The 27,148-nt window shown below is 33.5% G+C and overlaps 1 pseudogene; it reads right to left on the bottom strand.

Moving 5' to 3' along the window:
* Positions 1-3,577: 3,577 nt before the first annotated feature.
* Positions 3,578-21,963, bottom strand: LOC149558681 (UDP-glucuronic acid decarboxylase 5-like; annotated as a pseudogene).
* Positions 21,964-27,148: the final 5,185 nt, after the last annotated feature.

The raw sequence follows: 27,148 nt of genomic DNA on the forward strand, positions 1-27,148 counted from the left end.
TCTCGCCTCACCAAGTGGACTCACTAAGTCGGCTCGCCCACTTGCCCCACCAAGTTGACTCTACAAGTATGCTCACCAAGTTGACTCTTTGAGTTTGGTCATCAAGTCACCCCACCAAAGTGCCTCATCAAGGTCAGTCTTTAGGTCTGCTCATCGAGCTTGCTCACCAAGTTAGCTCACCATGTCGCGTCTCTAAGTGGCCTCGCTAAGTCAGCTCACCAACTTGCCCCACCAAGTTGCCACTTTAAGCCCACTCACCATGTTAGATTGCCAAGATAACTCCCCATATCAGCTCGCTAAGCTGACAATTGAAGTACGCTCACCAAGTCAACTCTCTAAGTTCGCTCACCAAGTTCGCGCCCTAGGCCAACTCTCTAGGTTTGCTCACCAAGTCACCCCCACTTGCCCCACAAACTCGCCACTTTAAGTTGACTCGCAATGTCAACTCGCCAGGCCGACTGTCCTAATTGGGATTGAACTTTGAAAGGCTATTCTCCATGTTACTGAATGTAATGAATTGTGATCTAAAGCACCATAAACCTGATGGATCAATTTGCCAAAAAGGTTGCAGCTGTTCTAAACAACAAATAAGAATCTGTCATTTTGTCCTTAACAATTTCTTGCAATAACCTTTGCATTATGGAAAACTTTTGTAAATTTTATTCTCAATTAAAATCAAATAGGCATTATCACATTTCCTTAGCCAAAACGTGTTCAGGATAGGGAAAATCTATTTGATTTATGAACTAAAACATTGTATTTATGATCATGAAACCTTGGGGTTGGAATCATTTTTTAACTAAACTCAGTGCTACTAACGCCTTTCATTGAATACGGTCTAACCCACTACAAAGAATTGTGCAAAACAGCTTCCATCAATTTAAAATTATCTATGTATTAAAATTGAAAGTACATATGCAGTAAAAAAGAAGTGAATTCAAAGTAGAAATAAAATGAAAGGTTTGTTATAAAAAAAAAAGTGTAGACACCTAAAAACCTTTAGAAAATAAAGTATTTTTATTTTTTGAAAAATTCCTGATGACATCATCATTTATTAATTAATTAATTATTTAATTAATTAATTTATTTTTATGCCATTAAATCCCTTTATCTTAATTAAAAATATTTAATTAAGGAATCCATCCCAAAACTGTTTAAATCTTATTTAAACATTATTTCCTTATTTATTAATTATTTAATTAATAAATTGACCAAAAAACCCAAAATAAATAAAAAATTTATTTTTTGCCCAAAACTTAGCCAATTTCCTTAAGACCACTAACCTCTTCCAAAATCTTCTAATCCTTCTTTAATTTTGATTAAAGGCTAATCCCATCATTTCCTACCCCTAATCCCAACTCAAAATATTTAATTAAGATTAAATATTAATCCTCATGTTTATTAAAAAAGTTTTAATAAATATCTCCTCAACCCAAACCCTTGAAATAAATAAAACTTTATTTATTTCCTAAAAATCTAATTTATCCTCATCCTAAGAAGTTCTAGACTCTTCTAGAAAGTCTTCATCCTCATCCTAGGAAATTCTAAACTATTCTAGAAAGTCTTTATCCTCATCCAAAGTCTAGACTCTTCTAGAAGATGTCTTTAAACCTAATCCTAACCCCCTCCTAACCTTGTCACATTCCCTAAAAATGGGTTAAGACTTACTAACCCAAGCCAAAGTTAACAAATATCTCCTCCTTCATGCACCCTCATTAAATGCCATCCACTTGCCTATCCCTAAGCTAATCCTAAACCATCCTAATCCATCGTCTAATCATTTGCACAATCCTTAGCAAGCTTAAAACCCTCCTAATCAAGCCCAAGTCAAAATTTCTCTCATCTCCCTCAAAATATCTCAACCATAAAACTTTATGAAGCCCACAATGTCATAAATGACTCTTCCAAGCCCTTTTATTGCTCTTACAAGCCATTATGAGGGTCTTTATGAAGATTTTATCCCTTGAGCCTCCTTTGTTGACTCATCCTTCCTCTTTCCTCTATCCTCTCACCATGTGACATGTGTCACTCCTTGATTGGTTGTAAAGAAGCACAATCCATGTGCTCTCCTCTCATGCAATCTGAGCCCTCCATGATCTTTTTCCCATCCTTGCATCTTAGCCCTCAATCCCTCAAGCCTCTTGCCTATAAATTGGATCCTTCCCTTTTGCAAAATAACACAATCCATGAAGTAAAGTCATAATTCCATTTAAAGAAGCCATTTTACATCAAAACCATACACTCACACCCAAATTCCAACTCCATTTGAAGCCCTTTTTGAAGCATAAAGCTTGAGCATACATCCTATCTATTTAGACAAAGCTACTCAACAAGAGAGCTTCTCATTGAGAGAGCCCATTAATGGCTCATATTCTCAATTGAGAGCTCATCTTAGTCTATCTTGATGTTTATGAATTTTGTTTAGTTTGTAGAAGCTTTATTTAAATTTGGTTTCTATTGGCATACTAACATTGCTCATATACAAGAAGAAGTAAACTTAAAGAATAGAAACAACAATTACGACATGCATCATTTGAAAATTGTGGCTAATAATTGACATTCATTTTATATGAAAAGGGGTTCTCCTTGAATTAGCCAAAATCTAAATAACATGTTTTTACAATCAGACATTTACATGTCTTCCCCATCAAGGACACTATCATCTACATATCCATCTTTTCCTTTAGATGAATACTGAGTTCCATTGGTCACTTGGATTACATTTTTATCATGTTTTGCCTTCCATCTATCTACTCTCTCTTTCAATGCAACACTTCCAACTTGATAGGATTTGGAGTCTTTTGTGGGCTCCACAACCCTCACTGGGACTGTTAAAATCAATTAGAAATATACCTTTAGCAATTTTAATAAAAAGAAATGTAAAAGAAAAATAACATCATTAAATTTTTTTGAAAGATCTAGCACGAATTTATTTCAGTACTAGTTTGTGAAGGATCAACAAAAGGTAGTGGATGTACATGTTTTCCATTGTCACTACCAGGGGGTGGAGCAGTCATCCTATGATGCTTTGGAGTAACTATAGGTAACTCACCAAAAACCTGCCCAGAGTCTAAATATATTTATAGATCACTAGCAATAGAGAGGTAATGTCAAATATTGAACTGCTTGTTGATTATGAATATCTTGTTCATATGAGCATCAACTGAAAACCAATACAAGCTCCTTGTGAGAAAAAACACTAGAAATAACCTATTGAAGACCCAAGAGTCACTATGTAGAAATCTACTTTCTATTTAAAAGTTAGTTATGATAGACCAATAATCACAACTTAAAATTGCACTTTCAATCTCCCTATTGGGAACTGATCATAGGCCTCCACAATGAATACCCAACATTTTAACCTATCAAGATCAATGTGATGGACTAATGTCAAGTATTAATATATTTCAATCCATGGTCGTTCAAGATAGAACATCCCTACCTCTTTTCCACTGATTAAAGGAGACTGAGAAAGCTTCTCACTTGAAGAGTCAGATGGGCCAACATCTTCTCCATGCCCATAAGCCATTTGCCAGTGTAGAAAATATCAAACAGCTTGCCCCAAAATAAATTTGAACTAAAACAACAAATAGCTCAGTGTTTGGGCAATGAGATTGCTAACAACACCTCCATCATCAATGTTCATGCATGGACCATATGTATTGAATATTCAAGCAATGTGGATCTCTAAATCACAAAAAAGAAAGCATATATTTTCAAATGCAAAGAAATAAATGATCTTAGGTTGCATTGGCAACATAACCCAAAAGAATCTTTAAAATGTAGAATGTGAAAGTGATAGCATTGAAGCAGACCTAAACCATGCTTCCTATGATAGTCAAACATCAAAGTTTCTGCAAAATGCTTTCCTTCATCATAACAACTTCTTACTCCTGTCCAAATCAAAAAATATTTAGCAAAAATTGAGAGAACTCGATGGAATGTCTTGAATCCAACAGTGCAAGTAGTGCTTACCAATTGGGTTGACATTGCCCCAATATTCCTCCTTTTGTGGATGCTCAAGAGGATCACCATAGACTTTAGAAGTTGAGGTCAATAGAATTTTGCAGATAAGAATCATCTTAGTTTTTAACAATCAGATAGTGTTAAGGATCTACATATACAACTTGTAAAATGAAATTTTGGAAAAGCTCACTATCAGGGTATATAATAACTAACCTTGCTCCAACTCGCTTAGCAAGTCCCAGCATATTCAATGTGCCAATTAAATTAGTCTTTATTTTCTGTGATCAAGCAAGTCCAATGTGTATAGTGCAAGCTCATCAGATATACGTAAATGGCATTCAGTCTTTTTACATTCTTTCTGATGCAAATTAATTGGTCACAATCTAAAGGACTAAAACTAAATTTTGGGAGCCAAAAACTAGAATCTTACATGAAACAATCAGCACAATGCAGTAGCCAAGCATGAGGTAGAAGACTTATACTTTGACTAAAAAATCACAAAGAAAGAAAATCCCATTCTAACCAAACCCACTGGCCCATAATTGTCATGGAAAAATGAATATATCTAATCTTAAAAAACTAGTTGTCCCAATTATCGAGAGTAACTGTGGGAAGTAATTGATGAGAAAGTTGACTAAGATACTATCAAAGTTGGTTGTACCTAATACCAACTTTGAGCTTTCCATAGCTTGAAGATTTCTCCAAATCGTGAATATAAATGCCTATAGGAAGGGTCCATCCAGGATAGTTCAAGAGGGTGAGATTTCATGCAGGGCAACTTGGTCTCCCTCGAATGATGATAATGTGAAGTTCCCTTTTAATTGGTTCCAAAGTGTGATCTAAGATAATGGGGTTCTAAGGGGGCCCCAAAACTAATAGTACCTCCAAATGAAATGAATTGGAAATTTTAGGGTATCAAATATGAATAATTTAGCAAAGGCAAGCAGTCTTACCCAAGACAAATAATTAGATGGCCATTATGTTTTGGCTGCAAAAGGATTGTTAATATGTGAATTTGGGGATAATTCCTAATAAGATGAAGAATATTGTTAATGGCAGGTTAATGGAAATATGAAAATATATAAATAAAGAAGCCAAAATTCCTTGAAACACATTACATTTCAAAAATTTTATTCACATAAGACATGAGACAACTAAGTTGGTAGACCTACAAACTATCTTTTGGCAACTAAGACCGACTTACATCTTAAACTTTCCCAATCTTTCTAACTTATTGACCCTCAAGACCTGAAAATGTTGCCATAGTACAACTAACTGCTAAAGTGAAAAAGAGGGTCCCCATTTGCATTGGAGCGATGGTGTGAAATGGTCACATCACAGTCCCAAAAAATAGATATCTTGTAAATAAATGGTTTGATGACATGAATTAATAATGGTAGTTGAATTATGCATATGCTGTTGAAACTATTCCATCTATTATAATTTATCATGTTTGCCTTGTGGGTTTGTGATTTTTGAAGTTTAATGATAGCATTGGGCTTTGTACTGATTTAGTTTGTTCATCTTGATCTAAGTGGGGAGCTTTACATTAAGTTTAGCTAGTCCTTGGAATTATATGTTGTCATGAGTTGAAGTTGTTCACAAGTTGGAACTCAACATCTGGTTACAGGAATTGGCCACCATGAAACCCAAATTCAACCTGGAGAGTGCATTATTAGCCAATATTTCTAATTTCATATTACTAAGTAAAAATCTAACTTGTTGGAACAACAAGAGCTAGTTGCTGCACGACCCTTGTTTCTATATGAAGTGCTCTTATCAAAAAGCTATGAAAATAGAAAACTAGTAAATATTCTAGTGCAGTTCTAGTTGCATAATTTCAAATTATCTAAAGTAATAATCATACTGAACTCATAAGATTGTAGGAATGTACAAACATAATCTCTTGGTCTATGTAAAAGATCAGATATCTGCCTTTTATCAAATGCCAAATGATTTAATGATTTATAATAACACTTTACCATCTAAGTTGTATACTAATACAATACATTTTTTTGTTGTTAAGATATTAAGTTCTACTAATTTGTTTTGATTAACTTATTATTCAAAATCTTGAGGCTGGCTAAAGGCAGATTAGACCACACTTCCTAATACGATATGTGGAATCTGCTGTTCTTTCATACAACTTTTGAATATTATTCTTATTTTTATGATGTAGTGATATTGGTGTCATTTCTAAATTCGAAAGTGTCGACTCTCTGAAGTGTCTTGATGAGATCACTTGGTCTTCGGATGGAGCCATGGTTGCAAGAGGGGATCTTGGTGCACAGATTCCTCTTGAACAGGTTCCCTCTGTTCAACAGCAAATAGCAGTTATGCAAACAGTTAAAAAAGCCGGTTATTGTTGCATCACAGCTACTAGAGTCAATGATAGAATATCCTACACCGACAAGAGCCAAGGTTATCTTTTCAAACAATCCCTCCATTATTTGTTCATAGGGAAGATTAAAATTAAACTATTTTAATATTTGAAGGAATAAGAAAATTATTATGACATTTCATTAATTTTTACTATTTTACTAGTTTATACAAGTTACTGTAGTGGTTTTCTAAGCTTCTTGAAGAAATTTTAAAATCTCTTTCAACTAGAAATGATTGTAATCAGTGTCTATCAAGAGAATGGGTCATTACTTATATTCCAGTGTGTTTCAGGGATGGGGATGGTAGTCTGGGTGGGGGGAGTTTTTCAGGAACAATGAAGCAACAACAGTATATATGGAATACCTAGATTTCTATAAGTTCGACTAAAAATGACATCAAAATCAAGATAGTGAAAGAAGTATATATAATTGAGACAGTGACAAATTTTTTTATAAACATCTAAAAATTAAGATTGGGAGTAGTGACAACAGTATAGCAGCAATAATTATGTCATGATTTCAGATTTAGAGGTATCAAGTAAGTTTATATTTCTGACATTGAAAGCAGTATAACTCCCTTAAGAAGCCACAACTCATAACTATAAATTAATATCATCAATATCATCAGTATAATCAAAAAACATCAATTAATCCATTGTAAGGTAGTCAATTTTATTGTCAATGGGTATCTACATACCCTAATAACACATGGATACCTGCAGTGGTACAATCTATCAAAAAATGTATAGTCATAAGTACCTTCAATTGATACAAAATGATAGCCAATGAGTAGCTTACAGTAATATAAAATATTAGTTAATTGGCTTTGCACTTAGTTTCTTCTGTAAATCTAAGGAATTTTTTTATGTTAAACATGCAAAATATTTATTTTCAATTGGGGAAGCTTGGACGTGTCTTGGATAGTTGAGACATCCAAACATCCAACACCATACTAGGGATGACATAAACCATTATGGGGATGTTTTGCCTTTCTGGAAAAAATTGGGCATAGCTAGTGGACACGCCTACTCGCCTCACTATCTCCAAAGCATGTAGTAAGATCGGGGTACCAATTTTAAGGTAGGAGATTAGCGTTGTTGAACACAAGTAACTACTAAAAAAAAGAGAAAACCTACAATGCTTTGATATTTTATTTATGGTAGGAAGAATCACTTAGAATAATTTTGATTTCTATGAATGGAAGATGTGATTGTTTTGACCACCATTTTCCACTACAACTTGTATAACACTATCAACAGGCATGCCACAGAGACTTGATACTATTTTTCATTTGTTATCAATAATCTAAGTTACCACATTGGGCTTGATTTTGTTAGTACAAAAACATGTAAAAACTATATATATATATGTATGTATATATATATATACATACATATATATATATACATATACATATATATATATACATACATATATATACATATATATACATATATATATACATACATATATATATATACATATTTATATATATATATACATACATATGTATATATATATATATATGTATGTATATATGTATGTATATATATGTATATATATATGTATGTATATATATATGTATATGTATATATATATATATGTATATATATATATATATGGATACATATATATATGGATACATATATATATACATATATATATATATACATATATACATACATATATATATATATACATATATGTATGTATATGTATATATATATACATATACATATATATATACATATATATATATGTATATGTATATATATATATATACATATACATATATATATACATATATATATATACATATACATACATATATATATATACATATACATACATACATATATATATATATATATATATATATATATATATATATATATATATATATATAGATACACATATATATATATATATATATATATAGATACATATATATATATAGATACACACACACACACACACACACACACACACACACACACACACACACACACACACACACACACACACACACACATACAGCTTAGAAGTATGAATTAAGATTAGAATGTCACACAGTATCATAAAAATAGAAAAAAACACCTTAAACTTGTAATCATATCAACATCAAAATATCAAAATAATAAGATTGAGTTTAGGTATCATTGTTACAACTTTGAACGATTGGAACTTACTGAGTTTCAATCATCTAACAGATTATCTTCTTCTTCTTCATCAATGGCTTTACTTGATTCACAAACAATGTTGATGCCAATGGGATCAGCCATACCAATAACATTCTCCCTTTCCAAATCCTCAAATGCTTATTATTTTTTCACCATATAGAGAGCTTGTTTGGTTGTAATTAAAGTCCTACTTGAAAAGTGTTAAAAAAAGTAGAATGCAACCCCTTTTACGTATTGAAGATTTCGTTTAATGTAGAATTATAATTTATCACTAATAGAGAGTTTTCTTTTAATTAGACATGGGTCATCATGAGCAGTTGGATATAAAAAATTCATAGGAAGAAATCTTGAGGGCTAGTTTAAACTTTAATTTGATGTAATAAATTTTTGAACTTCAGCGAATTTTGTTTTGTAATGTTAAAGATCTTATTCAAGTTTTGTAATAATTGTTTCCTACACTAAATTATAGAATGTTTCTCAGTGAAAATGTATGTGGTTCATGCTTGGTCGGCCTGGGGCTGCCCTTGTTTGATCCTAATTTGACCTGTGTTTGGCTCAGACAACCAGCCTGCCTGGGTTTGAACCCTTGCTGAGCCCACAAGCGAACCAGACTTGAGCTTGGACTTGGTTTGAACTGGATGGGTACCATGGTCCCAGTTAGGCTAACCAAACTTCCTAGTCAATAATCAATACTAAACAGAGATTTTTTGTCTTATTTCTTATGATTAAATCTCAACATCAAAATATTCAAATAACATATTTACTTATTCTAGTGGCTGGGCTTCTAATAGTATGGATTTGGCATAGGTTGCTGATGTGTCTGAAGTAGTAAAATAGCATGAGGATGCTTTAATTCTTTTTGGTGAGAGTGGGTCAATACCCAGATAAAGATTTGGTTGTTCTAAGAACTGTGAACCTACATTTTGAACAATGGTGGTGTGAAGAGAAGAAATATGAATCAATGAACCTTCTAGATATTGCATCGTCCTTTAAAGATGGTGTCTCTGAGGAGATGTAATTTTGCTACTAAATTGGGTAAGTTTGATAGTCACTGTTTCAAGTATTTAATAATATAATATTTATGTTGATTTGATTTATATAGTAGTATAATTATTAGTGAAATGTTGAGAGGAAGGAAGCTAAGTCGAAATTAGGAGCAGATACATTATCTTATCCATGTAGGAATTAATTTTGTTATTTGTCTCTATTTTTAGCAAACAAGCTGGAAGTGGATGCTATTTTTGTATACACGAAAATAGGACATATGGCAACACTTTTATCACAATGTCATCCCGATTGTCCAATTTTTTCCTTCACTAGTTCAACTAATATAAGGTGGCGGTTGAACCTTCAATGGGGGCTTATTCCCTTTAGACTGAATTTTTCAGAGGACATGGAAAGCAATCTAAATTGTACCTTTGCCTTGCTTAAAGCAAGAGGTATGATTAAACCAGGTGATCTAGTGATTGCTATTTCAGATATGCTGCAGTCCATTCAGGTCATGAATGTTCCATAGTAAGATTGCTTTGTTCTCTCTTGACTTCTTGCTTCTTCTTGGGAGTCATGTTGCTAATTAAGGAGGAAGCAATTTGTTGCTGAGAAAAAATTAGTTTAGTGGCTTCAAGGGTGATTGGTAATAGGTATTTTGAATAGAAGTAAAATGTGAGAGGACTTATATTCTTATGTTAAAATGGGCATGAGCTGCTGCATTTATTCAAGAAGAATACATGTATTTATTGTAGAGCTTTTGTTTGCATCATAATAACAAAGAGTTTAGATCTTTTCATGTATAATAGTATCTCGAATGACTAGGCAAGTTTACAATATTCATAGAAGCCCAAAGATTGATTCATAAGACACTAATTTTAAAATCATTAACCGAATAAAATCATAATCAGAATAAGGTTACTCTACAGTAATTAAATTGCTAGGGTGCATGGGCTTAAAATAATTGAAAATTGCAAAAGAATATTTTGAATGATTTGGCATTCAGTACTTCCCTTTATTAATTGTGAAAGTATTTGCATTTATTGATTGAAATAAAAAATATTGTAGCATCTTCCAGGGAGCAAGAGTGATTATGAATGTTAGGACTCTTGTAATTGTTTCTGTAAATAGTAGAATCAATGATAATTTATAATTTAAAGACATTAGATGTTGTGGGGGTGATGATTTTTTGTTGTATGAATATATAACAATACACAATGAAGTAGATATTGTTAGATTATGGTGATTGATTAGGAAAGTACTGTACATACTTCATAAATAGTGGAGTTTGGGGCATCACCCCAAAATTTTTTTTTGGGCCGTGGCTGACATATTATGGCCGACATATGGCTGACATGTTGTAACCCTAAAATGAATAAAATCATTGTATAAAAGGGTTTAGGGTTAGGTATTTTTTCATTATGTTGTGATGCAAAATTGGTTCTTGCAGTGGTATTGAGCTATAAGGGATTACAGATTGTAATCAGGTTGTAATCACTAGATTGTAATAAGATCGAACTTGCTGTTTGGTGGACGTAGCCCAGGGATTGGGTGAACCATGTTAAATCTTGGTACCTTGTGTTCATTTCCGTGTGATCTATTATTTTCTGTTATTGATTATATTTGCATATAGTTTTATTTCTGTCCATGGTTTATCCTAACAAGTGGTATCAGAGCGAGGTCATCTTTCAGTTATCCTCTACAAGAAAGTCTCACAGTTAAGTGGGAGTCTCATGGTTGAGTGGGAGCAATGGCAGATGAGGGTAAGCTAAGGGTTGACAAGTTTAATGGGTAGAACTTCCAGTTATGGAAGATGCAAATGGAAGACTATCTATATCAGAAGGATTTATGGAAGCCGCTGGAAGGCAAAGCCAAGAATCAGGGAACTATGTTAGAGGCTGAATAGGATCTTTTGGATACAAAGGCACTCGGAAGCATTCGGTTATGCTTGGCACCATTGATGGCATTTAATATTACAAAAGCAAAGACAACAGAAGATTTGATGAAAACCCTAATGACACTATATGAAAAGCCCTCCGCTTCAAACAAGGTATTTCTCATGAAGCATTTATTTAATATGAAAATGGCAGAAGGTGGATTTGTTGCAGATCATTTAAATGAGTTTAATACTATTACTAGTTAGTTATCTTCTGTGGGTATCAATTTTGATGAAGAAATTAGGGCTCTCTTGATTTTGTGTTCTTTGCCTGAAAGCTGGAATGGCTTGGTAATGGCTATGAGTAATTCTGTTCCTGGATCTAGTACCCTAAAATATGATGATGTGATTGGTGTTATTTTAAGTGAGGAAATTTTTAGAAAATCCTCAGGTGGATCTACATCAGGAAGTGCTTTGAATGCACAAAGTAGGGGCAGAACAACTGAGAGAGGAAATAACTCTGGAAATCGTGAGAAATCAAGAGGAAAGTCAAAGGGGAAGAGGTCTCAATCGAGAGGACTGAATGACTGTTGGTACTGTGGCAAACCAGGTCATAAAAAGAAAGATTGTTGGAATCACAAGAAAAATGAACGAGATAAATTAGATGGAGACAAGGAGGCAAATGTGGTAAGTCAAAAAACTGATGAGGATGCTTTGCTTATGTCTTTAGAAAGTGTTGATGATTCATGGGTTTTAGATTCTGGTGCTTCATTTCATGCTACACCTCATAGAGGTTATTTCACTGATTATGTCCAAGGGGATTTTGGGCTTGTTTATTTGGGGGATAATGAACCCTGTCAAATTGTTGGAAAGGGAAAAATTAAGATTAAGTTGCAGAATGGGAATCATTGGCTACTACATGAGGTAAGACATGTTCCAAAACTAAGTAGGAATTTAATTTTAGCAGGGCAACTCGGTGATGAGGGTTGTGTAGTTACTTTTAATGATAAACATTGGAAGGTTTCAAAAGGTTCCCTTGTAGTAGAAAAAGGTGTGAAAGTAGGAACCTTATATCTTTGTATAGGTCATATTTTTCCTTCTACTTTGATTGTTTCAGAGAAAAATGAATGTTTAGGAACAATTGCTGCAGTTGAGCAGGGAGAACAAATAGCTGCTATAGATTCTGATACAATGCTGTGGCACAATAGACTTGGGCACATGAGTGAGAAAGGTATGAAAGTACTTCATTCAAAGAAAGTTTTACTAGGTTTGAAATGTGTGAATATGGATTTCTGTGAAAGTTGTGTGTATGGAAAACAAAAGAGAGTGAGTTTTGTAAAGACTGGGAAGGAAAACAAAAAGGAGAAATTAGAGCTTGTGCATACAGATGTATGGGGACCAACTCATGTATCTTCCTTTGGTGGCTCTCATTATTATGTTATATTTATTGATGATGCAACTAGAAAAGTATGGGTTTATTTTCTTAGATAGAAATCTGATGTATTTCAAACTTTTAAGAAATGGAAATGCTTGGTTGAAAATGAGACTGGTAAGAAATTAAAATGTCTCAGATCTAATAATGGTGGTGAGTATTGCAGTCATGAATTTGAAGATTATTTCTCCACTAATGGTATTCATAGACAGAAAACTATTCCAAGGACTCCACAGGAAAATGGAGTGGCTAAACGCATGAATAGGACTATAATGGAGTGCGCAAGGAGCATGAGGTTGCATGCTGGGTTGCCCTTACACATGTGGGTAGAGGCTATCAATACTATAGTATATTTGATTAATAGAGGTCCCTCTACTCCTTTGGGCTATGGTATTCCAGAGGAGGCATGGGCTGGGAAGAAGGTGAGTTATTCTTTTCTCAAGACCTTCGGTTGTGAAGCTTTTACTCATATAGACTCTGAAAATAGAACCAAGCTAGAAGCTAAATCAAAGAAATGTGTCTTTGTTGGATATGGCATTAATAAATTTGGTTATAGGCTTTGGGATTTTGAAAATCATAAAATTATAAGAAGCTAAGATGTCATATTCAATGAAAAAGTATTGTACAAAGATCTGTTATAGGAACATGACAAGAAAGAAGATGATTATGTAGTGCTGGATGATACTCCAAAAGCTGATGTTCCAACCATTCCTCATGATGTGAAACAACTACAACAACAAATACCACACACACCAATGAATTTTAGATGGTCAACGAGGCAAATTAGACCTCCACAAAGGTTTTCTCCCTCTTTGTATTCTATTTTACTTACTGATGCTGGTGAACTTGAAAGTTATGATGAAGCTGTATAGGTGGATACTAAGATTCAGTGGGAGTCTGCAATGAAAGATGAAATGGAGTCTTTGCTGAAAATAAGACATGGGATTTGTGCAAGTTGCCTGTAGGTTAAAAGGCCTTATAGAATAAGTGGGTTTACAGATTGAAAGAAGAGGAAGGAGGTAAGAACATATTCAAGGATAGGTTAGTTGTAAAAGGATTTGCATAGAAAAAGGGAATTGATTTTGATGAGATATTTTCTCCTGTTGTTAAAATGACTTCTGTTCCTACTATTTTAAGTCTTGTGGCTACTAAAGATTTGCATTTAGAGCAGCTGAACGTTAAAATAGCCTTTCTTCATGGTGATTTGGATGAAGAAATATATATGGCTCAGCCACAGGGTTTTGAGGTCAAAGGTAAGGAGAACTTAGTGTGCAAATTGAAGAAAAGTTTATATGGCTTGAAGCAAGCACCTCGGAAATGGTATCTGAAATTTGACAGTTTTATGCATGAGCATGGATATAACAGGTGTCATTCAGATTACTGTGTTTATTTTAAGAGGTTGGGATATGATAGCTACATTATTTTATGTTTATATGTTGATGATATGCTTGTAGCTGGGTCTAACATGGATCATATTAAGGGGCTAAAATGCCAGTTAGCATATCCATTTGCTATGAAGCATTTGGGGGCAGAAAAAAAAATCCTTGGTATGAAGATTTACAGAGATAGGAAGAATACAATCTTGACGCTATCTTAGGCTGATTATGTTGAGAAGGTGTTGCAACGTTTCTCTATGGAGAATGCTAAATCTGTCAGCACACCTTTACCTGGTTATTTGAAATTGACTAAGGAGATGTGTCCCAAGACACAGGAAGAGGAGGATAAGATGTCCAAGGTACCCTATGCTTCAGCTGTAGGAAGTTTGATGTATGTTATGGTATGCACTAGGCCAAATATTGCACATGCAGTGGGAGTCATTAGCAGGTATATGAGTCATCTAGGATTTGAGCATTGGAATGCTGTCAAATGGATTCTCAAATATTTGAGAGGGACATCCAATAAGTGTTTACACTTTGGGGGCTCTACTACTAATTTACAAGGTTATGTTGACTCAGATTTGGCAGGGGATATTGATTCCAGGCAGAGTACTCCAGGTTATGTCTTTACTATTGGTGGGGCAGCCATGAGCTGGGTTTCTAGGTTATAGAAGATTAATGCTTTATCCACTACAGAGGTAGAGTATGTTGCTGCTATTGAGGCAGCCAAGGAGATGATATGGCTTCAGTTCTTCTTGGAAGAATTGGGACATCCTTAGAAGGATAATTATTTGTTCACAGAAGTCAAAGTGCCATTCATCTTGCAAAGAATTCAGCTCTGCATTCTAAGACCAAACACATATAGTTGCGGTACCATTTCATTTGGTCAGTTTTGGAGGATAGACAGTTAAAGCTGGAGAAGATACATACAAATGATAATCCAGCAGATATGTTGACAAAGGTTGTAACAAGGGAGAAGCTGAACTCCTCTTTAGCTTCGGTTGGTCTTTTAGACTAACCATGAATAAAAGAACAGTAGAGTCCCGGGTGGTTTGATCCAATGGGAGCCCCATGTGGTAGTGGTATTGGTACAGGACCAGTCTCCAAGTGGGAGATTGTTGTTTAGTGTGGAGCCTGATCAGTCCCCAAGTGGGAGATTGTTAGATTATGGTGACTGATAAGGAAAGTACCCTAAAATGAATAAAATCCTTGTATAAAATGGTTTAGGGTTAGGTATTTTTTCATTATGTTGTGATGCAAAATTGGTTCTTGCAGTGGTATTGAGCTGTAAGGGATTACGGATTGTAATCAGGTTGTAATCACTGGATTGTAATAAGATCGGACTTGCTATTTGGTGGATGTAGCCCAGGGATTGGGTGAACCACATTAAATCTTGGTGCCTTGTGTTCATTTCTGTGTGATCTATTATTTTCTGTTATTGATTATATTTGCATATAGTTTTATTTCTATCCGTGGTTTATCCTAACAGATATAATTTTGCAGATGGTGTGTCAAGAAATGTTTAGGTACCTTCACCCACATCAAATCATCCTAGAACTCCTGTGAGGCCTTGAGCATGATGAAAAATCATGATTCACCAATTAAATATAATCACAATTTCAAATAAGAAGTGGGACAATTAAAGCAAATGTGTTCATTAATCATGATACATCATAGTTCAAAAGTTGATTGCATTTTGCTGGGCTGGACCAATTTTTTTTTTCATACAAATTTTATCGTGTGAGTGATTGCTACAAATCAAAAAGGTAAGTGCTTATTTAGACATCAAAGTAGAATCATCAAACAACAATAGCAAGGCAATAAATCCTTACAAACACAAAGAATTAATTAGATGAGAGGAGATAGAAGGGTCTTTAGGAAGAAGAAAATACCCACATAGTATAGTGGCAATGTCAAAAGAAATACTTCAGAGGATATTGTTTTTAATCTATATAATTTACAATGAAGAAGAATGATATGGCAACTGCATCTTGAATAGTCATGATAACTCATGATGTTATGGTAGGTTTAACTACAACATAATAGACTAAATAAGAATCATAAAGGTCCTTTTTCTCAATTAGACCAGTTCAAAGCCAACTTGAATGACAAATAAAGCAGCTTTGGACACCAAGCAATATTTTCTTGGACAATAACTTTAGCACACAATTGAACAACTGGCACTAACTAAAATCCACATCAATGATGAAAACTAAATAAATCATTTCAGTACCAAATAATAAAGAGTGAACTAGAATGCCTTTCAGATTCATTGTCATGCAATTGTGTGTTTATAGAAGTTTTGGATGCATCTAAGGTAGATAGTGCACTTTATACAAAAGTGCCAACAGGATGTTCGGCAATGTCAAGGTCTTAAATGATAATTGATAAATTTAGTAAGTAATTTTGTTAAAGGATCAAAAAGAATTCAGCAAACAATTTCAACAAAATGAGATATTTAATTGGTCAAAAGAGCAGAAGAAATATGTGCTAAAAAGAAAAATTGTTTGTATTATAGACAAATAGATTCAAATGTAATATTATATTGAAAACCTTGAAAAGAACCATGCCACTTACCTTCACAGGATTGTATTTGTAAAATATAGGAGATGCTGGGCAAGCTAAATGGTATCTCTGATCCACCTCTACCAACAAGGTCTCTGTCACATCTGTGAAATATAAAGAATTATCAATAGTAGAATATCATTTGAGTTGCATGTGAGCAAGGGATTCTAACCTCTAACATCATCATTAGTACCAATGTAACGAAAACTCATCACGACATATGCAGCTTGAGCTAACTATAGGCCTATATCTAGCAACAAAATATTCATAAAAGGCAATGAGGAAGTAAATTGAATGCTCAATAAACATAAATGGACAATATCATTTCCATGATAAAAAAATTAGACATAACTAGCATGTAAATCACTATAAAATTATGACATGACTTATTGACATGAGTATAGCGTGCCATGGTCAAAAAATATTCCTCTAATAATTTTTTTCTAAATTGCTGCTTGCATAACTATTTTATTTTAGAATGATAGAAACAAGTATGCGGTAACAAATTACAAGTCATGTGTCAGCTTAACTTAGAATATCTATGAGAAAGTCCTTAATAATCCTATATTTTCTAGACATATTTGCAAATACATTGGTAAAAGCTACATCTACAAGAGTTGAACCAGCTCTGCAACCCAAGCTAGGAAAATTTCCAGCTAGCATCCAAATCCTATCACATTAGAACTCCTTGTACATTCTTTAAAATATGTATCAAAGGATAATTACGAACTAAATACTGGAAGAGAAAATCAATTCAATGCAGATTTCAAATAAAAACCAACATTGATATTTCCTTGATTTAAGAATGTCTAGAATCATATCAAGGATACCGAGACTTCCAACTTTTATGTAGAATGACATGCATTTCAAATTACTGCAAAAGTTTCAAATACAAAATTTTAAAAGATATTTCAGATTTCCAACTTGCTTTATCTTTGTTGAACCAGTTAAAGACATAGATGGTGTGCCATCATCTTGATGTACAGTAAGTTGGATCACACCCTAATGTATGCACCATGGGTGTAGGCAGGTTTGTGGGCTTTGGATTACCATTGAGCTTGGTCATGAGATCAATCCTAGAAGCAAAGCTGGTGTCTCGCATAGTAATGACCTTAAAACTAGCTACCTTATATAGATATGCCACAAAATGCTGCTCCAACCTAATATAGGATCATTGTGAACATAGGAGAAACTCATGAAGAAAATATATAAAATCTCATATCATAAATATTGAATATCACAGCAATGGGTCTTTGAATAGATTAAGGTTTATCAAGACCACAAGCTGACCCATTTAATATTTGTCCAAAATAATCACTTATCAAGTTTCAACTTCAATCCTTATCTGAGGTCATCCTCAATGATGCTTAAATAGATATGCCCCAATGTGCAACTCCAACTAAACCAAGATTATTATAAATGTCAAGAAACTAATGAACAACATATACAAAACATCCATATCATGAAGATAGAATATCACATTGGTTGATTTCTGAAATTTTATATCATTAAAATTAATCAAGATCAAGAAGTTGATCCCTTCAGATTTTTCTAAGGGAAACAAATTATCAATTTTTAACTTATGCTTTCATATTTTTCCTAAACCTATGAAGGGTTGAAATATTGTCACTCCCCCATTTGGATGATTTGATTCTTGGAACAGATCAAGCCATCGAATAGGGCATAACAAAGGAAATATGTTTGTAGAACAATAGAAAAAGATCTCATCTTGTCTGTGTTGCAGTTCTCTGAAGTGTACTAATTTATTTATGCATAAATAGAGGCAAAAATTGTATCTTTGGATTGATGAATTCCAATAAAGGTCCAGAAACACACCATGGAAAGGAACAATTCGAGAGTTTGTCAAAGAGAATCCAAGCAACTATAAATTTAGAAAAGCTTGAGGCAACTTAAGGTCACTTTTGAAATATAAAATTAGGGATAGAGTTATCACTATTGGTTTCCTTTCCTTTATCAGCACAAATTCTCTTCTTATTAACTATTGAAGATTGTGATTTAAATTTTATTAACTGGATTGTCTAATTTCATTTTAAACCTAGTTCAAATCTAATGTTATGTACTATGATTTTCTAATTAGCATATTGAATCACTTGCAATGTGAATGATTTAATTTGCACTATTTTTCCAATTTTCATCCATCAAGGTATGGATCTTCTGTCCCTTGCCATCATGGAAGCATGCTCGTAGATTCACTTCCATCACCACCCTAGAAACAACATGGAGTATAGCACGAACAAGCTTTGATTCCACCAGTTGAGGGTTGGAAGGCACTAAAGGTTGAAGATTATTTATGATGTTGATTCATACTTAATCTAAGAGATGATTTAGATCTAGAGGATTCATTTTGTATTAACTGGTCATCCATAGTGAATAAGCCATATTCATGTATTACAAGTGTATGAAAGAACAGAAAAAGAATCTGACAGAACAACTCAAATTGTACAATTGGAACAATATTTCCATCACCCTTGTCAAAGAGTATAACAATTGAACTCATATAAAGCTTGGGAAAGGCTAAGGTCAAACACATCTAATAGCTTAATTAATTAAATTTAGGATTCCATTAACATTTTTTTACTTAACTCTAATTCAAAAAGATAACTTCAAAGATGAAATAGATAAATACCGTATGCATTCAAATTTTTAACTAGATTTTTGAGAATTGAGTTTCAATCAAATCAAACAACTAAATTCATACCATGGCGAATAAGTTCAAAATTTGGGTGTCCTATCCATTTTCGAAGATTATCTTTTGATCTAGTGAAGAAGTCATCAGTGACAATCACCTATCCAATTAGATTGGTGACCATAAAATTATTAGTAAATCACAAATTAATTTAAAAAATAAGGAACATAAAGAAAATCATGCTTATGTGGTAAATGCTAGAAATAAAAATTTAATTTCAAGAAGAATGGTAGACTACTTCAAAGTGGAAATGATATTAGAGACCTCAACAAGTGTGTCCCACAACATTAACCAAGATAAAAATGATAGTATAATTGTTAAGGATGTAAAGAGTCATCTTTTCAGCACATGATCTTTGTCCTGTATGTAGAAAAGTATATCTTCTAAGATTGTCAAATTAGAAGACACCTCATTGTTTCCAGCTTCCATCAACCTATCTACCAAATGAGATCCAATGAATCTAGCTCATCTAGTCACCAGAATTTGCAGCTTTGCCTATCATCACGAGTTCAAAAGTTACTCTTAGAATTTGCATAAACTAGAAAAAACTTAAATTTTAAACAGAACCAACACTAACTTGTATCACAAAATCATATATTTAATCTCATAGATGCATCATGCATAAAAAATTCTCAAAGCATTTCGTGTATAATTTTCTTCATAATTGCTCTTTATACACACAAATGAGAGTATGTGTCGACACATAGATGTATAATAACCAAACAAAATTAATCAAATAATAAAATTAGAATTAGTAAGAAACTCTTGGTCTTCACCACCATTTATGAAATTGGAATTATAATCTATTGTTCTTTGCCATGTCAACAAGTATGTTTTTACATATTCAACACTTATACATAGGGATTTACATATGCTTAGTACAACATTGTAAGGATTACTCAAGGTTTATGCTTGCATTAAGATTAAGTAAGCAAATAATTATATATTTAGTTATATATATATATATTATAGATTTTTTTGACACATGTACTGATTCCTCATATGCATATAATTCAAACAACACTCATTTTGTAGAGACACAAATATAAGCATGTGCAAGCATAAGCATATAAAATAAGGTAAATTCCACTAACCTATAACATTTGGAAGAACTATAATCTCTAACTCTTCAATATTTTCTTGTTTATAGATGTTTACTTGTGCTAAACAATTATCAATTATACAGGGATTTTTTGTAAATTGTTTGCTCACTTAGAGACATGAGGATCGGGTACAGGTCAACCCATGCAAGGATAAGGATGCTATTGTAGATCACAACAGATGTAAATTTATCAGGGTGTATCTTTATTGTATATACATGAAATCACCAGATGCTGTGGGTACAAGGATAGGGAAGGGGAAGGGCTCCTCATCTCTATACAAAACTTTCTCAATCTCTATGAATTGACTAATGTTTTGTGAAAGTTTTTTTTTTTTTTAAAGACAAAAGCTTAACTTGCACATTAACTGGCTAATTGTGGTCACAAGAAACAATTAGAATTGCATTCTCATTGGAACTCTTTGCCTTCCAACATTAGCATGAATTTCTCTTTACAAGAAACATGGAAACTTCAAATCAAGGTAGCCCGAGACTAATAAGTCAACAAAATCACATTACATAGAGTCACGATATATCACAATTACAATAGTATGCATTAACCTTTTAAGTTCACACTATGGCAGAACATTTGTGCTAAAACAGCCTGATAAAACCTACTTCTAAATTGTAGAAAAGCAATTTGATGGGAATATGTCCAGACAAATAACTAACTTATTGGCTTGCAAACCACATAGGAACTTTATGTAACACTTTTTGATAGCTTACCATTCTAGTTGTGGCCTATAAAGCTTTCCTTTCTCAATATATTATCTTTCACCCATAGAATAGTTCATTAATATCTTATTGTTCCTTCCAGATCTGTCTTGTAACTCTCAACTATAACTCTTTCTAGTCACCCCCTGAAAAAAATAGTGCCATGTTCCTTTGAATGATTAACTCATCATGGCTATCCCGAATGCTCCTTGGCACTCGTTGCGATATTAGTTTCCTGCCATTTGCTCCAACTTCAAGACTAAATCAAAAATTTCAATCGTCATTCTCATCTCCCATAAATCAAAGGAATGCCATATATACTGGTGCTGCACCTAACTGAAATGCTTCAAAATGAAGATAGAAATATGATGAAAGTTAACAACACTATATTCTAATGCTTGCATGATGATTAAGATAGCAGATCTATTGTCTAATTCCAAAGCCATACAAATATAAATGCATGCCTCCTGCACATCATGCATTGCAGCTTGTTCTACTATATTATGAACCAAAAACCTCTTCGCAGTCTTGTCTTTGGGGCAATATTTTCCGTAGTTGGAGCAGCGAATGAAGTTAACATGGCCACGATTGTGCTTATTACACCCAGCGTTCCTCCTTTTGAACTCTCGCTCCTTCGTGCGCTTGGTGAAATGATTTTCCATGGGAAAGTTAAAGCTCATGTTGGTAGAAATTTTGACCAACACAAGTTAAATTTTTAAAAAAGAGAAAAATATCCTTTTACAATCCGACCAACCTAAACCTTTTTAATTGATGGTCGAAAATTTTGGTTGAAAAATGGGGTCAAATGTAGTAGTATGAGACAACTAAATTGAAAAATAAAGTTGAAGAAGATAGAGCTATGATTGAGGAAGATAAAAAACTTCTATCTAACATACTTGAAGAGAAGACATCAGATGTGTGAAAGCTTACAAACATGCAATTGGATAGAATGAATCAACTGATGATTGCAAATAAAGAAATGAATAGGAAGGACATTGAGATTACAACTTTGGAAACATAGAATACCCTACTACAGAATGAATTGAAGAGTAAAAAATAAAATCTCAAAAAGCCTAGTGAAGCCATCAAGTACTTTGAAAAACTGATGGAAGCACTAGGGTCAAATAATGACACTACTAGTTTAGGCTACTCCACAATTAAAAAAATGAGAATCATCTAAAAGTGGTGAACAAAGGAATAATAAGGGAAACAACATCAAGCCCACTTGTCATCACTATCTAAAATTAGGTCACACAAAAAATGTCTGCATGAGCAACATTGGAAATTAGAACCCTAAGCAAAAATTCAAGGGACATTGTCATAAATGCAATAAGCAAGGACATCAAGCACATGAATGTAGGACCAAGACCACCAACACTCAGAGATTTGAAGGTTATTGTTACAATTGATAGAAGTATGGACACAAGGAATATGAATGCATATCCAAATCTAAGTGGACATCAAACAAATAGAAACATGTACATTATAATGGAAATTCTTATGATTGGGATTATAATACAAGTTAAAATTATTACTATTGCCAATAATATGGTCATATCCCTAAAAATTGCATTAGGACACACTTTAGAGGAAATTATAATAGATGGTTTAATGATATTGTATTCTTTAGTTGACTTAAGATTGACTATGTTAGTAAAAACTATCAAAATCAGTCACTTGCACTGAGTAATGAATTCAATAGAGGTTAAGGAAAGACTGATGTTGAAAAGGTGAATATGCGGATGAACATGACATGAAAAAAGAAGGAAGATTACAACACATCAAGTCAAGATGAGGTCACTTTATCCAATGGATTAGGTGATCACATCACCCCCAACTAGGCAATCAAAGGTATGTGTGGATTTGACATTTGAAATGTAATGTTATGCATTAGTTCCAAATATCTAAGATCTAAAAAGATTATGTATGCATGAATTAAGATACATTGAAGTGATTAGAACCAAGAGAAAATTCTATCATTATATTGTTGTGAGTATTTGAGGAACTGCAGTGATTTCCAAGTTATGAAGAAATGTTAGTGTAAGCCGAGCTTGCTACATTAGCTAAGCATGTTGAAAATCATATGGTAGCTAAGTTTATAGTTTTCCAAGCACTAAGAAATTAATGCCAAATTTGAAGGGTTATATAGTCAATTTTTACTTATTTGCACCTGCTAGAGTTTGAAGAGCATGAGGAGCACAAAATGGAAATTCAAGTGTTTGCAAAATAGATTCTACTACAAATTGGTATCATTCATCATATTTGAGAGGTATTTAGCTTGTGCTAAGTTACACTGTTACATATTTTGCAAACCCTAGTGAGACAAAAATGGTAACTAGTTCTTCAATAGTAGTTAGGAGAGAGGGGAAGGAAGTTTTCAACATTCAGTTAATTAGAAATGATGTGAGACAACCCCCATTCCTTGTAATTCATGAGATTGTGTATAAGGGAGATCTATCTGGTGTGTTATCCATGATACCACTAAAAGTGATAATGATTCAAGATGTGCTTTTTTGCTAAACTTGTAAGGTAGGAGAAGTTGGAGAGATTGAAATTAGATAAATCTACCAAAAGTTATGTGACAACAAAATGTTGAAGGAGAAGAACAAAATCATTGAGAGGAAAGGGTTAACACATGTCCTAGATTTTCCTCAAGTTTTCAAAACTAAGTGGATTACGATTGTATTGAACTATATACATGACAATTAGATATGGCTAGAGAATGAACCTACCAGGATTTCAAAGAGGATTGTACACAAAGAATTAGGGTACCCCACCCTAGATAGACCAAAGATAAGGAAAAGTAATGTGAAGGAAGTTATTAAAAAGAACACTATAGACATGTGGAATAAAAGAGGGATATTACAATTTCAAATCCCTTGGTAGCATTTGTAGTCAAAGTTATAGCACAAAAATTCTTTTAGTTGAGCCGACTAAATAGTGTGTCTTGCATGGAAGTTAACCTCAGCTACAAAATTGTTAAACATGATCATTCCTATGACCTAGCTGAGTTGTAGCTTCAAAAATTGTTAGAGAATTTGGAAGCCATCCGAAAGCCAAAATGTATCATGTAATTTTGGTTCATTAATCATCTGTATACTCCTCTTTGTGTAAAATAATTTTCCCACATTTGGCAAAGTTGTGTGGAAGACAAATAGACTTGTTACACCAGATAATATAATTTATTGAGCAACTAGGAGATAATTTTGATTCTATTATGACAAGCTATTTTGAGGGCTTCAAGAAGTCAATGAAAAAAAGGTTGAGAATATGTGTATCCCTAGTAGAACAACACTAAAATGATGCCTATTTTCTAGTGGATGTCGACTACATTTATGTATAGGAAACTATACCAAGGGTTAGATAGTTGAGACCCCTATTATATGAAATTAATGTTGATGAGGCTTTATCAGCCATTACTACACTATTGGTAGAGGAGATTGACTAGGATGCTACATCCTTTGGTAATTATGAGGAGGCAAAGTCTAGGATAACTATTAACTTGTAGACTATCTTTATCATAAGGAAAAAGAATAAAATTGTAAAGAAATTGAAAGAGAAGTTTGGAGAAGGTGAAGATGAAGAAAAAGAACAAGAACAAGAAAAAGAACAAGAAGAATAAGAAGAAGAGGAAGAAGAAGAGGAAGAAGAAGAGGTAGAGGAAGAAGGTCAAGGACCTCTTGAACGCACTCAAGGTTTGGGTGAAGACAAAGATGTTGAGAAAGAAGGTTTCAAGGAAGAAAAAGTTGAGGAAGAACCTAAGGTTACTGAGAAGAAGAGAAAAGGAAAGAAACAAGTAGTGGAGAAACCAAAGAAGACTATGAAGCAGTCACAAAAAAATCTAGCTCAACCTTTAATAAGGTCAAGAACAAGGGCAACTACTACACAACAAAAGATGTATCAAATGCTAAAGGCAAAAGAGAAAGTACCATATCAGAGTCAAGCAAGCCTTTCAAGAGATTGAGGATGAAATACAAGCCTCAAGAGGATTTAGATGAGGAGAAGATAAAGTTTGATGATTTGAGTCAACTCAAAGTAGTAAGCCACAATCCTTCATCTGACATTGAAATCTATGTGAAAATATTAACTTAAATGCAAATTTATTAGGATTTTCAAATATAGATTTTGATAAGTTAGGAAGTCTAGACAAGAATAATATTAAGGATGCCACATATGATATGATGTTAACATTCAAGACCACTCCTCTAGAGATTTTCAACTCCATACCAAAGAGCTTATATGCTAGAGTTGATAAAAAGTGGCAATTCAATTTAACAACTGAAAGACAAATAAGAGAGGCTACATTAGCCCAAGTTATGCCTACTTTGGCTAAGTAGATGAATGCTAAGGCAATGGAGAAACACACAGGGAGATTTTCCCCAAAATATAGAACATTTAATATATTAAAGAAGAAAATAAAAGATGTGGTCACCAAGAGTATATTGATTTGGAAATCTATCTATGGGTTATCCACAAAAGCTATAACTAAGAAAGGAGAGCAAGAAGAGGGAGATACTTCAAAAGAAGTTTCAGTAAAGGAAGGTACTGTGGAGGAGATAGAAGGAACAATAGGATGTACATGATGTTCAAGTAGCAAGTGCCAATCCCCCATATGCAGTTCAAGAGAGTTAACATGATTCAGTTATTATCAAGGATGTTCCTAATAATACATCTTAGAATGTTAGTTGTTTGATTGAAAACGATCTAAAAATGCTATAGTAAGAGTTTTCTAATGCAACTATTCCATTCATTAATCCTTTATTGGTGAGAGTAGATGAAATAAAGAAGGAAGAAATTGCATCTACAAGGGAGGACCAACAAGCTACACCAAATGTGCCCCCATCAACTATAGACGTAAAGGAGAAATAGACAAATGATCTATAGAGAGATCAAAGTGTAAACCTTGAACAACAAGACGATACCAGAAAAACACCATCTTTTATGCCTACCATAGTCATTTAGATGAAAGAGGCAAAGGCACAACCAAAAACTACATCTTTGTAGAGCCTAAATAGTTCAAGTATACAAGCTCTAGTGATCATTGAAAATGATGGAATTGAAGAGGATAAGGGTAGGGAAGCAAGTCTTGTACCAATTCCACCATCATAGGGTGAAGTACAAAAAGAGGGAGAAAAGAAAAACGAGGATAGGTTGATTGCTACACCTAAGGAGAAAATTGAAATATAGAAATTGGTTACTTTTCTAGTCTCTACATCTCCTTTCATTAGTCAAGCTCTTTAGTGGCCGAGTACATAGGACACCCCAATGCAAATATCAAGGCTGAGTTCTAGCATACCGAAGAGTGATGATACCACATCATTTGAAGATGTCATCTTAGATGAAGTGACTGAATTACTTAAGTTTGATCCATCAACAATCACTATTGAACAAATGAGTATTCTTCAAGATGCTATAAAATGCAAGAAAAGGAAAGAAATCTTAAGGAGGGAACACAAGGAAAAACATGTCTTGCATAAAATCAAAGATATATTCATTGATTCTTTTAGTCTCCCAGATATACATGAAGATAAGCCTATCATAGAGAAACTAGTCAACATTGTGGACAAGATTAAGGATGAATACCTAGAGACAAATGTCAAATCATTAGAATGGTCTGAAAGGAAGTTTCATATAAAGGTTCTAGAAAGATATCTAGTGTTATTACACTTAGATAGGTTGATCTAGCAACCAAGATGGAAAATGTAAAGAAGGTGTTAGAGAAATTTTTCTCTCTATACACAAAGCTATGCAATATAGGCATTTTCACAAAGGAAACACAATAGGCTATTGACTAGCTACAAGGATATTTGGAACTCATAGGTACCACATTGCAACAATCTCTTGGTTATAGTCAATTATATTTTC

Source organism: Cupressus sempervirens, chromosome 5 (genome assembly GCF_028749045.1).
Source record: "Cupressus sempervirens isolate cs-2001-9-10 chromosome 5, ASM2874904v1, whole genome shotgun sequence".
NCBI classification, from domain to species: Eukaryota; Viridiplantae; Streptophyta; class Pinopsida; order Cupressales; family Cupressaceae; genus Cupressus; species Cupressus sempervirens.